This window comes from Ursus arctos, unplaced genomic scaffold (genome assembly GCF_023065955.2).
Source record: "Ursus arctos isolate Adak ecotype North America unplaced genomic scaffold, UrsArc2.0 scaffold_17, whole genome shotgun sequence".
NCBI classification, from domain to species: Eukaryota; Metazoa; Chordata; class Mammalia; order Carnivora; family Ursidae; genus Ursus; species Ursus arctos.
In genome coordinates, this window is record NW_026622841.1 from 57,493,906 (window position 1) to 57,510,417 (window position 16,512).

Consider the following 16,512-nt stretch of genomic DNA (forward strand, 5'->3'; position numbering starts at 1 on the left):
GGTGGACTGGGAGCAGCGGATGCCTCCCAGTACCCTGGGAGAACACTGCACTGCAGGTCGCTAGCCCAGGAAAAGATCCAAATTCCAAATTGAAAAAAAAAAAGTTTCTATTGAATGCATTTTGCTTTCACTACCTTCATAAAGTCTAAAAATCGTTAAGTCAATCATCGTCAAGTAGGGACCATCTGTATAATAATTTCCCCATGATTACAATATGATCATGGAGGAGTTTATGCACACTTTAATTTGCCCTTCCATAATAGTTGAAGGCAATAATTTTAGATTATGTTATTAAAGGTAAGTGCTCTCAGAGCTGAATTTTTAGCCAGATGTGATCTCCTACTTCCTTCATACCCTTTAGCAAGGCCAAACAACATCTCACTATTAATGGCCTGGGAGACAATGCTTTAAATGTTTAGAATCTCCATTTCAACTAAGTACATTCTAAATGCTCTTTATTGCCTCCAGGAGTTTTGTTTATTTTAACAGTTGCCCAAGCAGTAGATACACATTACCCAGAATAAGCAACTTCAATACCAAGTGACAAAATAGTTCTGTCAATTCAGTGATTCCAGAAATTTTTTGTTCATTCGTACTTTTAATATTTTTCCTTCTCGACTCTGAAGCAATCAACTGCTTTTAAAAGTACGTCCTCTCAAAATCCTGGTTATTTTATTTTAAAAAAACTGACAACAAGAGAATCAGTTACAAGTATTTATAATGGAGCAGGAAAAAAAAATTAAACAATGGTAGATTTTTCCTAAGGAAAACTATCAAAGAAATGAGAGACAGGAAAAAGGCTGTTATGTCACCTGATTCATTGCCTATTTGTGTAGAATTCTTTTTCCCATTATACACTCTTGTGGTTTGCATCCGGTTAAAGTTATAAACGTCTCAAGTAGTGGTGCTTTAGAATTGACAGTCAAGACCCGGTGCCCTGAGCTCTTCCCGTTTCCTTTATGTCTGACCTCCACATCCATGAGAGGTCATGTCCCACCAGCTTCCTTCAGAAAGTCACAAAAATAATTTCATCAAGAAAGATGCTACCAGGGGTGCCTGTGTGGCACAGCGGTTAAGCTTCTACTTTCGGCTCAGGGCGTGATCCCGGTGTTGTGGGATCGAGCCCCACATCAGGCTCTTCCGCTAGGAGCCTGCTTCTTCCTCTCCCACTCCCCCTGCTTGTGTTCCCTCTCTTGCTGGCTGTCTCTATCTCTGTCGAATAAATAAATAAAATCTTTAAAAAAAAACAGAGAGAGAAAGATGCTACCAGAAAGTCTCTCCCACTACAGTCCATAAAGGCAAGAGATATGCTTGCACACTTATTTTTATCATGTAGCACCTGCATTATATTCTCCATGCATACTCTAAGAAAGTTCATACATTTGTGCCACAAAAGGCTAATAGAAATAATTTTCAAATAAGAAAATATGTTATCACATTGGGGGATAGTCCCTACAGTTTAATATTACATTTTGATTCAGAGACGTATGAAAGGTGACTTTGGTCCTGGGAGTTTGTCAGTATAACACTGAATCCATCAGTCATGTATTTCTCACACCTCAAAAAATAGAAGTAGCTCACCACAAAAAACAATTGACATGATAGGGGTGTTAGCTACACCACCGTGGTCATCATTTTGCAATATTTAAGTGTATCAAATCAACACATTGTATACCTTAAACCTACACGATGTTATATGCCAATTATATCTCAGAAAAACTAGAAAAGAAGAAAAATATTGCATTGTACATTAATTTCACTAAAGAAGTTGGTTAAAAGAATGTAATTTTAGAATTTTAGAATAAAGCATCAAGGAAAATAGGACTTTTATAAGGTAATGGATTGCAAGGTCTTAGAATCAAATTGCAGTAGCAGAAAATCATAACCATTACTAACCATAACAAAATGTCTAAGCCAGTTTAAGGAAAAATCAGGTGAAAGCATCTCATTTATAAAGGATAGAAGCCTTTGGTCTAAGTTTCCTACTTATGCAAAATAACCTGAAGTACTATCTGCAAAATATGAGTTGAACTGGGGGGGTCACTAAAATCATAGTTTGATTTTTTTTTTTTGGACTATAAATTTAAACAGTCATTGCCTATTAAATTCTTATAAAAAGGAAGGATTCTCTTTTCTATTTTAATTAATTTAAGATACATTCACAAATATTACTAACACTATAAAAAGTTTAACTGAGTTTTCTAAACTCATCCTGATTGTACAACTTGCATAAAACAAATTTTAAAGAATACGTTGCTTTTTCCTTGTTTATAAATGTCTTTTAATGTTATTCACCATTGCATAAGTTTCCCCATAGAAATTTGTCTTATTTAAAATGCAAATCCTTCTGCTCAAGCTTGACCATGTGCATGCTAAGTAACTCCCTCTGATCCAAGAGAATGACAGCAGATTATCTCCCCGATAGCAAATGAGGACACAAAGCTTTTATGCTAACAGATAGTTCCTTAAACTATCTGAAAAATTACATTAGGAATTAGATCTATTTCATTAGGAGTATGAAGAGCCTTGAATTTAAATGCACAGTTCCTCAGCTTACCCCAAATAAAACTTGCTCTCCTACCACCGTGATGAATAAGACATTAGGGGGGGCAGGTGAATGCTGACAAAGGCCGAACTTTACAACTGTTTATTTGCCCACTCATTTTGGTAGCTCTTTTATCTATGGATGAGGACAGTCAGTATTTGCAGACGGGGAAACTGAGAGTGAAGACAGGGCTAGCTTGCTCAGGTTCATGTCACTGTGTTTACCAATTTAGAAATCACTCCTCCTCCTTCATACATTTAATCTCACAGGAGGAAAGTACCTTTTAACTCAGTCTTAATTCACTCCTGTGTAACTGAACGATTTACAAAGCTATGGGTCATTATACCTCTCCAGCAGTCTGTTACTAGCAGAATTTAGATCCTCTTTTAGTTTTCAAATCATTGATCACACGAAGCCTTAGCCTGTAAAAAAGATTAATTGTAAGAATTTAAAAACTTATTTTTCTCAGTAAGAACATTATTTTTAAAGAGAGCTGTCACTCATGTTTAATTTTATACTAACTTTTCAGTTCCAGCTTTTGACTTTTAATTAACTCTGTCTTCATAAACTCAATCTTACTTATTTTTAATTAATGCTACTTTTCTGTAATTTTCCCACAGGTTAACTTCTCTTCCTAACATACTATATGACAAATTCACTGTAGCGGGGTTTTTACATCATTGGTCCTCTGAAAAATCTAAGACAAGTGCTTAGGACCCTAATGATAAAGGAAAGTTCCTTACTCAACTTTTGCTTACTTAGACTTGTTAATGCCACAATCTTTCACAAGTTTACCTTTACAGACTCATTGAGACTTCAAATTTAGAAACTTACCCTCCATCCATGTGAGTGTTAGTATCTCTAAACTATTAGGTTGAACCACTGAGCTTGATATGCCATAAACGGTTAAATAGTAGCAAGTTCGTATGAGTCAAACTGTGTTACAAGTGGAGAATAAACATCACTTCCATTTCAGAAATAAGAGAATCAACCACAATGCCGTCCTATCTGTAAGCAATTCGAGCCAGCTATGAAAACAGGGGGACAGCCAGGGCAGGAATACAGATGGATAGATGTATAAATGTAGGTTTTGTGTAAGCGCCAATGGCTTTTTAATAACACGATTGATTTATTGCCTGCCACAGTTTCCTTCTTTGAAGGACTTAGTAAACTGTGAATTTTGTATGTAGGCTTTCACTGTAGGTTGTAGAATATTCTCCATTATTCTCGGCAGCATCCTTCCTGGGCTGATATGTACACTAGCACAAGAAGAAATCAATGCAATTCACGATAGTAAAGTCGTGTTTCTTCCATCTTCAGCACACAATGCTGCTCAGTGCTGTATCTTGTTCAACAACTAATATGGCTCACAATTGATGAAAAATGACCATTTTTTATCTTGACAGATTTACTTGGACATCCTGCCTGCCTCTTCCTGGGAACACCCTCTTCCCTGCCATCTGTAGACCTATTGTTATTGGCTTCCAATATTTCTTGTGCCAGAGAAGTAGTAGACACACCTTCCATGGCATGAATTCAGCCCTTGACCATGTCTGGGGTTTATGCTTATGACACCACACCAATGAGGAACAGCCTCTGACCACAGTGTCAAATCCTCACTCCCAGAACAACATCCAAAATAGCAATGAATTGGACTAATGCTGCAAACTTAGCCTCTTCTGCCAGATCTCTTTATTCTGTCTCCAACTATGCAGAATCTTTGACCTTGGATTTAGTCTCTTCCTCATCACTTCAAATGCTGATTGTACACAAAATCTGTGCTTTTGAGAACTGAGTGGGTACAAAAGAATCCTTGCAGTGAACAAACTGAATAGGTGTCTACACTTGCCCACCCAACCACACTCAACTCCCCAGGCTGCCCTGGTCTTTCCTGCTCTCTTCCTTACTATTCTTTTCAGTATACACCACATTCTCCTGCCTTATAAAATTAAGGTAGTTTAAAAATTGTTTGTAGGGTGCTCTATTTAGAGAATGAGAGTAACAATTCCAGTAATGTGTTTAAGCTTACTCCAGATGTTTTCATTGGCTCACAGCCTAGACCTGATAAAGCATTTGATTTTCAGTCAGTAAGTAAAGAAATCTTGGATCTCCTAAATTTCCAGGCATAAGATGACATTTTACTCTCCCAGACCCATCATTATGCCCTGTATTTCTTAGATGATCCATAATGCGACAGAACTTTCCCCAAAGTCCCCCCAAATGAGACTGGGTATCATTGTCTATCTCCAAATTACAGGTATGAATCATGAGCCACTGTGAAGCTAAGCTGGATGGTTCATATCAAAATTCTGCAGAGGTCTGGTTACCTCTACAAATGTCTTTGTTAAGTCACTTGGTAATTTTTCATTGGGAGACAGGGATGCTGCAGAACCCTGCCACTGTTGCCCTATCTCTTAAAAAACCTCTAGCAACAATGCACCTCCTTTAAATATACCTCCATTCAAGCCAGAGTCCCCTATTAGCCATTCCCTAAACATGCATATCACCCACCCCTAGGCCACTTTAGAACAGAGGCTCTTTCCAGTTCATTACTCTATTTCTAGTTTCTATTACAAAACACAGTATGTATTAAGTAAATGTTTACTGAAAGAGTAAATAAATTCCTGCCTCTTTCTTTGCCAGCCTGTTAATGCCTTCTGCCCAATACTATATTCCAAATTTCTAAGCACCCTTAGACCTAGCTCAAATGGTTGTCTCCTCCCAGAAAATGTCCTAATTACCCCAATAAAAAAATAATCTTTTCTGAATAAAAAAGCATATATGTCTAGCAATAAGGGAATAATTCAATAAAGACTGTCATACTATGCAACTCTGTGCAACAGTCATGAAGCATGGTTATTGCACATGTGAATGAATATTAAAAGATGTTCATAATACAATTGGTTAAAAAAAACAGGTTATAAAACCGTATAGAAGATGACAGGTCTAAGAGGTAGATATTAACAATATCCCCCACTTTCAGGAAACTAAGGCTCTGAAGTGATATGTAACTTGTCCAAGGTCAAGGTGAAATTGGGATTTAATCCCACTCAGGGATCATTCACCCAGGACAACTCCAGCATCTGTACTCTTCACCACTGCACTCTGCTACCCCTCCTACACACTGAGAACATCTTTAGGAATATATCAGACAACTACCAGTGGTTGCCTCTGGGAAAAGACCTTGAAGGGGGGAGAACAGTGTCTTTATATTTAATTTTGTTAAAGTTTCCTATGTATGTGTATATTTTGTATTTTAAAATAAAGTTAAATCTAAGCTAAAGTAATCTCTTCCATCTCTGAATACTCACAACATTTGGCTTTCTCACTCTTGTGCCTTGACTACATACAACCTAGTAGTATTTTACTGTGTAAACATGTTACTTTCTTGATTAAGACCCTTGAAAGCAGGGATTGGCCATCATCGTGTCTTTGGAAACCTAGTATAATACCTCACACATTATAAGCACATGATGACAGTGCAGAATGAATATAGAGACGAAAGGTTGAGCTCCCACTGCGCTTAAAAACAGAAGGGTCAGAGAAGAGCTATTATAACTGACTATGGTGTAAATGTTCATCAGCTTTCACCAAATAGATCATTCTGCAACACTCCATCTGGCTAACATAATGACATGGCTACAACATCAAAAAGGAATGAGATGAAAGTGTCTATTGGAAAAAAAAATTGGGGGGTAATAATTTCCTCTCAGGCATCCAGGAGGAGTCAAGAAAGAAGAGAACCTCTTGAATCATGAACCTTTTCTGTCACAAAGAAGTGAAGCTCCAGGGAGCTTCTGTGGGAAGGAAAAGGTGTATGAAGTTAAACTCCGAGTCTTTTTTTTTTTTTATGTTCAGTTAGCCAACATTTGGTACATTGTTAGGTTTTGATGTAGTGTTCAACAATTCATTAGTTGCATATAACACCCAGTGCTCATCACAACACGTGCCCTCCTTAATACCCATCACCCGGCTACCCCATCCTGCCACCCTCTCCCTTCTGTGACCTTCAGTTTTTTTCCCAGAATCCAGAGTCTTAAACTCCAAGTCTTAACAATTATTTCTTACAAATGGATTCAATGGAAATCCTACTTAACCACAAGAGGCTCTATGAAACTTTGGTCAACTCTCCAGGATGGAAAGACATTTATTAGCCTTATATATAACACAAAGAAAGTGGGGAAAGGGGCTTTCCACTGTCCATCTTTAGCAAACATTCACTGAACCTCATAACATGACTCCTAACTGGTGACAACCAGAAGAGAAAGTCAAAATATTAATCCCAGTAGAGCCGCATTAAGCAAACCCATTAATACCCCTAAGCCTCAGCTTCTTCACAAAAAATGGAACTCTATCAGGTGTAATTTTTTAATGTTACTACAGACTAGTTCAACTAGAAATGCTCAAATAAGCCATGGGGTGAATCACAAGGAGCTGACCTGGGCCCACTTCTCTGCTAGTGGGACTGAGTTTCCAGCTGGGACAGCGCCTACCAGCAGTGATCTCAGTGAGGCTTAGATCTGGAGGAGGGCTGGAGGAGGAACATGAGAGCAGGAGCATTGAGCACAAAACATTTTCAGTCAACATGAAAACGAACACACCCTTCAGGACCTCCAGCAAAGGTTTCTTCCTCTTCTTTTTCAGTTAAAAATGGGCAGGAACTTTGCAAAGCTAAACTTACACGACTTGGGATGAATCACACATTGGCCAACAAGTCACCCCCAACCATGTCATTGGTAAGATCTAGCATACTAAACCAGCTAAACCTTTGTAGTAATAACATAAGTAGGAGGGCAAGGGACACAGAGATTATGAGTTCTCATTGTCTTCAATTTGAATGTACACCATCTTGAGGTTGATTTGTATTTTTAAGTTGACTAGCCCTTCTTTGGCACAAAAGAATCCTGAAGAACAACTCATTCTTCTCACTTTTGTCTCAGAAAAAAGAACAAATTTGTGGGTGTTTTCTCAGCTATCATCTGGAAACTGTTAATTTTTGCAGCATATTGCCTAGAAATACAACCTGGAGAATAATGGAAAGCAAGCTCCTACTTTCTTCTTACTCATTTTCCTTAGAAAGACACCCAAATTCCTCTTCCCAAGGCCTCTTCTAGATTGCAATAATGGGGGGGGGTGCCTTTCAAAGGAGAAAGATCTTGCAAAATTTGGTCCTAGCAAATTCCATTAAACTCATGCACTAGTGTGTAAAAAAATGTGGAAACACATCAGACTGAATCAATCTGTAGCTTCCTGTGAAACAGAGATAACACTTTCTGGCACAGAAGTCACAGTCACCAGAGCAGCCATCACCTCCTTCACCCTGCAGAACTCATTCAGGGTGAGCCCAGCAACCCACTCCACCTGCCAGCCCTCACCACTCAGAACCTGAGGGTCCAGGCTAGCCACCCTTTTTCCTTCCTTCCATTCCTAACCAGCAGCTGCTGTAAGAACAGTCCTCTCACTCAGGCAAATCTGAATATGATCAGTTTACAGATGAAGACCATTAGCAGACTGACATATATGCTTTAATTTTATTTCATGTCTAGCTACTCTATAAAGCTGATTTGTTGTGTTTTATTACAAGATGGAGGTATTTTTATTCAATTAGTAGCTAGGACCAGAGTTTCCTTACAAAGAATATATGTATGTTTTCTGTGATAGATTCTTGGGGTAGAATGACAGATCCTGAGGAGGCCAGGTAAGGGCACAAATTCTCTGCTACAGAGGGTGTTGCTGTCTGGGCTTCAGGTGGAGAGCAAATAGAGCGAGAACACTGAGCATGGAGGTGAAGCCAGATGCATAAGTTCTGCAGGACATGGAATGGCCTCCTCCTGGGACATGAAGAATTCATGGAAGATTTGGTGCAAGTGCCTAAAAAGGTTATTCTTTGCATCCAACTTGACATGAGCAGAACTGAGGTAGGCTGCAGATACAGAAAGCCCCAAGGCAGAAAGGGTTGGGGAATTTTGCAGAAATCATCCTCAGAGAGCTCTGGGCTCTCACAGGCCAAGCAACAGGGGCTTAGGGGACAGGAAAGCTCCATATGACAGCCATTGTACAGGTGCTTGATACCAAAACAACCAGTCTATATCATCCATTTTGATTAAAAAACCAATCAATTCAAATAAGAGAAAGAAGAGATTGAAAAGGAAACCCTAGTTATTTGATACCCAATAGAATTAATTTTTCTCTTTATAACGCTTTTTTGAATCAATCAAATTTTAAAGAGCATTTGTCAGGTTCTAGGGAAAATAACTTGCTAGTGCTCTTCAGGTTACCAAGGCTTTATCTCATTTGATATACTCTGGGGTCCTGTGAAGTAGGAGCTGTCATCACCCCTTTTCAGAGAGCACATGTCACACAAGGATTAGGATATAGAACCAGAACTCAAACCTTGGATTCTAGAAGCTTTCCTACACTCAAACTGGCCATCCATTGCCACAGAGACCCAACTATAGGGGGTTTGTCCTACAGACTTCCTCCTTTCTCATCACTCCCTCTTGAACACACAGGGTTTGGGTTTGGATCCCCATGTGACTGAATTTTACTTACCCTTAGAAGGCTTTATCCTACTTTTGTGGAGTCTTTTATCTAATGAGAACTTGATTCTAATAATTTGAGATGGTGGAAACTCCACTAGGCATCATGCCACTAGCAAATGTGAGCTTCCCACTTCCCATTTTCAAGAAACCAAGTTTAAGATGGAATGGAATACAATGCTCCCAACATCATCTTTCTAGGATACAAATGTGATCATGTCCCCCCTTTGCCTTCAACTAGCTGTGGGAGAATGGCACTAATAACAATTATTAGTCATATACATACTTTATCATCTATTAGTTGTCCTTATGTTAAAGACTCAACATCATCAGCTCTTTGTTTTGTCCGCTTCTCCCAGAATGAGGCTGCCACATAGCAGCTGCTATGACAGAATGGACACATACATGAATATTTTTTATCTTCCTAAAGCTCCATGTGGTACTGTCATTTTATTTTAAAGATGAACACAACGTGACTCTGAAAGGATATGCTGCCCTTAGTCATGTTGGTAGCCAGAAGACAACAGGACAAGAATCGAAACTGGATCAATCTCTCAGTTTCAAACTTCTGCTTCCTTACACCAACTCTCATCCACAATAGTCTATACTGTGTGGACAACCCCTCTCAGCCTCTGGCCTCCTCATGTCACAAATTCCAGTCACCACTTGGTTTTCCTGAAATATTCAAAAATTTTCATTCCTCCTTCTTTCTGATGGGCTGTCCAATTTCCCAGAAAGCCACTCCTCTTCCTTCCCCTTCAAATGTATCTGGTGAAACCAGCTCCAATACCATGTGCTGGCTGAGCTTCACCCCAGCCTCCCACACACGCACCCTACTTAGAGGGTTCCTACACACCTCTTTTGCTCTTGAAACTGTTTACTGATCATAAACAATGAGCCAGTACTCTTATCTTGATAAATTATGAATCTCGTAGCCTTCCTTCTTCCTGAGCTCCTCTTCTCTTCTCTATTAAAGCTGAAATTACCTAGACAGTAATGGGCTATATATGGAACAACAGACATCACTGTGAAAATATAGGAAATTAAAAAAAAAAATCTTACTTGAATTATAACACTTACTGGAATACACACACACACACACACACACACACACACACGAATACTGCTTTGAGAAGGAAGGAAGAAAGAAAAGGAGAGGGGAGAGAGGGAGGGAGAGCAAGAGAGAGGAAAGGCATACTTTCCATAATGAAAACCTTAATGGCTACATGTGGTGAACTGAACCCTGTGAAGTACCCAGGACAGAGACTATAATGATCCTCTGGCACTCCCAGCATCTAGGACAACGTTCTGTTCTGGCATGGAGTGAGTGAGTGACAAATATATGTTGTATTGAACTAGATTGATACGACTTACAAGAAAATAGTATTTATTATGATATACACAGATTTTTGAAAATTGAGACTATTTCAATAGTGGGAAATGTTAAAATTATGAGTAGCCATAAAAATTAAATTAATGTAAAGTTGAGTTTTTAAAACATTATATTGCCTCTTCTAGTGATATGAAAATTCAATATGGAAGTGCTGAACAGGTTAACGAGACTGACAAGTAAGTGGAAAATGTAAGTAAGAGGAAAATTTGATATTGTTATAAAATACCCAAACAAGAGCAAGTTTACAAATTTGCCAGTAATTGTTCTGAAGGAAGCGATAGATGTAAAAAACACAATCATGTGGTGAGAATGGATCCCTGCTTATAAAGCCAAGCTCTCTCATAATAAAATGGAAAAAAAAGAGGCAAATAAATAATTCAAGTTATTTTTTTTAAATGGGGAGAATTTTTTTTCAGATGAAGACGCTGAAAATGTCCTATGTAAGAGAAACAGGATTTTTAAGTCCAAATTGCACCTCAATCTCCAAGGTTTTTCTTTTCAGGGAGTAAGGTTAAGTCTTCTGTGTTTTGGATAATAGCGAGTGCCAATCCCGTCTGCGGCATGGCAGGAACCTGGCCAACCCCTCAGTGTCCCTTTCTCAGCCCTGAGGCTGTCAGAGGGGACACGTTAACACTGGGCCAAACTACCTTCTCTGCAGGCAGATGCCTGTCTGTGCACAAGCACCTCTCCCCGAGCAATACTCTTGGTCGTTCTTCATTTTAATGTAAATATATTTATCTGACTAGACAATAAAAGTATTTTTCCTCTGAAAATAAATAAGAACACGGTGCTGGTGCTCCAGGAGTTTATAGCCTTGATGTACAGTGACAAGAGAACAGCTTTATGCTCTGGGCCTTTCTATGAATGCGGACGATTTTTTCCCCACTTTGTTTATGTACTTCTTCACATCCCCTAAAAACACCGTACTTACCTCTGCTTCTGCACTCTTTCCCCAACTTTCCACCAAGAGTGCATACACTCCCATGTCAGGTTTTCATTCTTGCTTCTGTCCAGCTACAGCAAGTCTTCATCTTTCTCCAAGGGGGGCCCTCCAGGGTCAGAAGAAAGGGGTCGCCACAGGAGGGCTGTGTGTGCAATCCAGAGAGCACGGGCTCCTTCTGCTTTTCCACCTCCCACCTTCTGAGCAGGCTCAGCACTTCAAGCACAACAACCCACTGGCAGCTCCCATTGCTGCTGCTGCTTTTCTGGTTTTCTCTTTCCCTTCATGTTAAAACATACTGCTTCCTGTGTTTCCTTCTTAATCACTCTAGGATCTCATTCAGTAAGTCATCTCTTGAATGCCCGATGTTGGGTGAGGCATTTCTTTGGCGTTTGGGTGTTCCCATGAGGCCTCATACAGACTCCTATGTGTATGCAACCCTTGAATTGTTTGGCTTCAAGTCTTCCCCCCAACCCACCCACAAAACTATAAGCGCCTAAAGGAATCAACTATATCCAATTTGTTCCTGTATCCCTGGGATTTGACACAGAGAAGGTCCTGAAACCAACACAATTAGAATAATGAAAACTCTCACTTTGATGCTCTTTAATAACTCCTTGATTGAGGAAACCTAGATGAAATGAAGTGCTAGGAATCAGACCTTGAAATGTGAAATCCAGAACATTCTCTGTGACTGTCTATTCATTGGATTTCCATATTAAGGAAGACTTCTTAAGCTCCACAGAGCAGAAATAAATGTTCATAGGAGAACCTTAAAGCTCCTGGCTGACTCTGAGCGAACTGTATTGATAGGTTCTGCTATGTTCTAATTTTCTTTATTCTTTGAGCCCTGTACCGCTTCCTAGCTACGAATAATGAAGGCCACATCAATCAATGTCCTAGCAGAGCACAGGTGGTACACTCAAATCGGGTCACTAAAGAAAGTATAAAGAAGGGGCTATACCCAGTGGGGTCGCCTGGGTTACAAAAGGTATGAAGGATGGCAGAGAACAACAGCACCATCAACAATGGGGAGCCACCGCACCTGCCCTCTTTCCCCCCCACCCTCTGATCCCTTGCCAGAGCTGCTCATTGGCTAAAGCCATCCAGAATCGCAAGGGCAGAGAAGCACCTCAATGTAGTCCGTGCAGGGCAACCTCTCAGTGCCCACAAGGGTGGCCTGAAGTCTAAAGGAGGAAATGGAAAATTTCCAACACAGTGACTGATGCCCCACTGAGACCAAGTGCAGAGAAACATGGGAATTAGCCCATGCCCATGGGAATTAGCCAGGTAAGTATACAAGTAGCATTTAGTTTTATTTCATTATCATAGAAACTGCTCTCCTGATACACTGTTTACAGATCAATGACAGCAATTATAAGTCTGCCTAGTGTTAATGATACATGCACATGTGTGTATCTTCTTCACTGGCCAGCAGTCCTTACAACTGGCCACGTGCTGGAATCTTCTGGGCTGTCATATTCACACTCACTGAGTCCAAATCCCCAGGAGCGGCACCTCAACAGCCGTATTTCTCCAAAGTATTCCATGCGATGTAAATGTGCATAATGATTGATAACCACCCCTGTAAACTCTCAGAGCTTAATTCATCTTAATTCATCTTGACAATAGAATGCTTCACAGGATACACTGAGGATCTCCCTAGTAAAACTTAAAACCTGTTGTTGGATTGAACTAGAACGAAATATAATATGCAATCAGGCACTTGAAATAGAAAAGACATAATTGAATTCATGAAACATTCACTTCATCAAGAGATAAGAATCCAAAGCAATGAAGACGGCTGACTACATCTGAATGATTGGCAGCTTCCATGAGTTCCCAGGATGCCTCCTCATCCCAGGACACTGAAAATATTGAGTAAAGGATGTGTGTACAAACATTAACTGCCCAAACTCTTGAAATTTGTTTTAAGAGATAAGCTTGTATAACTGAATTTCAGGTGAAACGATAGAGGCAGCGAGAGGGAAGAACCATTCCTTTTTTGAGGACTAATAAGCACCCTCTAGCATTCTGGAACACCAGCTGTATGCTAGGTACCCTGCCAAGCCCCCAGAAACGCCATCACAGGACTTTCTAACTGGCACATGGTTTATTGACCTGATAGTGCAAGAATGTTGACAGGTGGAGGGGATGGCTATCTTCTCAAATATTCTATCGGTCAAGGAATGCTTCAGAGGTCCTCAACAGGAGGAGGACATGTCCCTTTCTGTGTCTGCAAGGCCTGAGGAGTAAGTGGTGTTGCAAACACAGATCTCTCCAAGCTCTGTGCAAAGAGCATTTCCGGTCCTAGCCCTTCACTGCAATCTTGATGTGGGCTCTGATAAAAATCCAGGCTATTTCAAGTCCTACAAAGAGAACCTATTGAACTCATGAGCCGTGTTCTCAAACGGGATCACAAAATCATGACAAAAATGTCAAAACCTTTCCAATTCATCTTCTCATGACGGAAAAGAGACATGCACAAAGAGTTCAATTTGAAATTCTAAAATGGGCCTCAAGGTGATGTCCAGCCAGGTAGAGCCCTTCTGAAGGAAAAGGATGGGGAAGCAAAGCTAGAAACCTAACAGTCCTGATACCCAGATTCTGCTAGTTTGTGTCTCTTGTTCAGCTCAGCTTGCCAAAAGGTTTTTTCTTTTCTATCGATTTCCATTATAGAGCATCTGTAACGGTACCTTTTCCTGGAACAGACTGCAGAAGAACCCTCTGACCTTTGATAAGCTGGCTGCCAAATCTGGCCTCCCAGATTAAATGGCAAGGAAGAAGGGAGAGACAGGGAGGAGGAGATATAAAAAAAGAGAGAGAGAAAGAAAGCTAAGAATTTATATTTGGCTTTAAGCTTGCAAATGGAAGTGAATGTGAGACCCTCAATGTGGGATGCACCAAATTTGACAATCTAATGGCTTAACACTATCCTCTGGCTGGACTGGCCAAATACTATGGAAACCTATTTTGGACCTGAAGGGACTGGGGCTCCAGGGAGAGGGAGAGGGCAAGGGAAGTCAATTAGTTCTAGGCAAACTGCCCAATAAGCAAGCTTAAAGTATAAATACAAGGCAAAAAATAGATGTGCAACCATTTTATCTTTCCAATCAGAGTTTCACAACCACATCCCTACTTCCTTTAAGAGTCTGTGCGGGACACATTGTTCTATGAAGGACAGCACCATACCTTCTCATAGGGAAGACACATTTGTTAAAAAAGCCACAAATGTAGGGCTGCAGGGATCCCTATATTGGTATACATAAAATGTCACCTCTCTAGCCTCTTTAAAATTAAGCAAGAAATACTCCCTAATAAACTTACAGATAGAGTGGAGAAATTATAAGAATGGTAGGTTTTGAACACTGGCATTAATAAGGGATGCTTAAATCGAAAATACTCACTTAGCAACTAACGACACACTTGGCACGAATGTTTGTGGCTGTGGTATCTCATCTAAGATGGAAGGATAAGAAGACGGCCTACTTCGTGGGTGACATGGGAGGGGATAAGATGTGAGCGTGCCCAGAAAGGGCAGCCCATCATGAGCACTATAAAAGTGTTTCTTTTGCTCATAATGCTATCGCTGTTACTGGACTCTTTCTAGCACTCAAGGTGTTCTCTGGATAAAGATTTGTTAACTGCCAATTCCTGATTCAGCTTGCAGAATCAGGGAGAAGTAACCGGACGCCAGCTTCCAAAGACAGCAGCCCCATTCAACAGCACCACGCAGGTCTCATCTGTCTATCAGAATCACAACTCAGACATAATCAGGAGAAGTCCTCTGTCCACCTCAACACCCTCCCAAAGCAGAGCATGCTGTCACCCAGTTCAGCAAAGGGTACAAAAGTGGGTTTTCCACTGCTATTAGTGAAACACAGCCAGTATTCCAATAAAAGACTCTTTGGAGCATGTGGCAAATGTGGTTTTTGATGCAGGCTTAATTTCACTGAGAGAGGTGGCTAAAAATCAGCTTTCAAGAGGATGCCCTGCACCTTAGCTGTAAAAGGAGATTTGAGGATAGAGATTCATGGGGTATATTCTGCTCCAAGCTCAAAAATACAGCCTTTTAAACACTACTGATAAAAGCAAAGAATTGGAAATAACAATAGATTATAGTTAAAAATATTAAGGGATGCCAAATTATAGAAGTGTTCACCCATTTGAAATCATGTTAATGATGAACATTTACCAAGAGATTGCTAAATAATTACAGCAAATTACCAAAAATGTATAGCATGATTACATTTTATTAAGATATCATACAAAGTGGTATCTAAATATTCATTTGATAAAATCTAGGGTAAGGCAAGATAAAAAATAGTAGTGGTAGTCATTACTCAGTAGGAGAATATGATTGATTTGTATTCTGTTATTTACAGATTTCAGTCTATTTTTATATTTTCTGGAATTAACATAAATTATTTCTGTAACCAGGAAAAGAAGTTATTAATTTTAAAGCTTTTTTTTTTAATTCCCAAGAAAAAACCTAAACACATTTTTTTTAACAACCAAGAATAAACTTAACTGGGCAGGACAATCTGGATTCAACTTTGGATGTTGAAGAAATCTGAACAAATGAGTTTTATAAAATCAGGAAAGAGATTCACAGATGAAGTTCAGTTTTTGCCTGTTCTGTGGAATCATCAGGGTCGAAGTGAGAAAATTATGATGCATGGAGCTCCTCTACCCACCTTCGCCGACTTCACGTATTTGCACACCTATCTTTGGAGCCGGTAGCAGGTCTGCACAATTTCTCTTGCCTTTCCGTGTCAAAAACCTCTCCTCAGGGGAAAAACGGTTTAATTAAATGTGTCTAAAGTGTTGCTTAAAACCACACTATTCTCACTGACCCTAAGGCCTGACATGCCCAAGAACTTACAATATTGAAGGTTTGAAGCCAGGGTCATTTGATTTCCAGGTTTTCTTTTTTTTTTTTTTTTTTTTTAAAGATTTTATTTATTTATTCGACAGAGATAGAGACAGCTAGCGAGAGAGGGAACACAAGCAGGGGAAGTGGGAGAGGAAGAAGCAGGCTCATAGCAGAAGAGCCTGATGTGGGGCTCGATCCCATAACGCCGGGATCACGCCC

The 16,512-nt window shown here is 39.9% G+C and overlaps 1 protein-coding gene across 9 annotated transcripts in view; it reads right to left on the reverse strand.

Annotated features, from left to right (window-relative positions):
- Positions 1–16,512, reverse strand: part of PIEZO2 (piezo type mechanosensitive ion channel component 2) — a 443,262-nt gene that overhangs the window by 363,881 nt on the left and 62,869 nt on the right. The gene's annotated exons all lie outside the window — the stretch shown is intronic.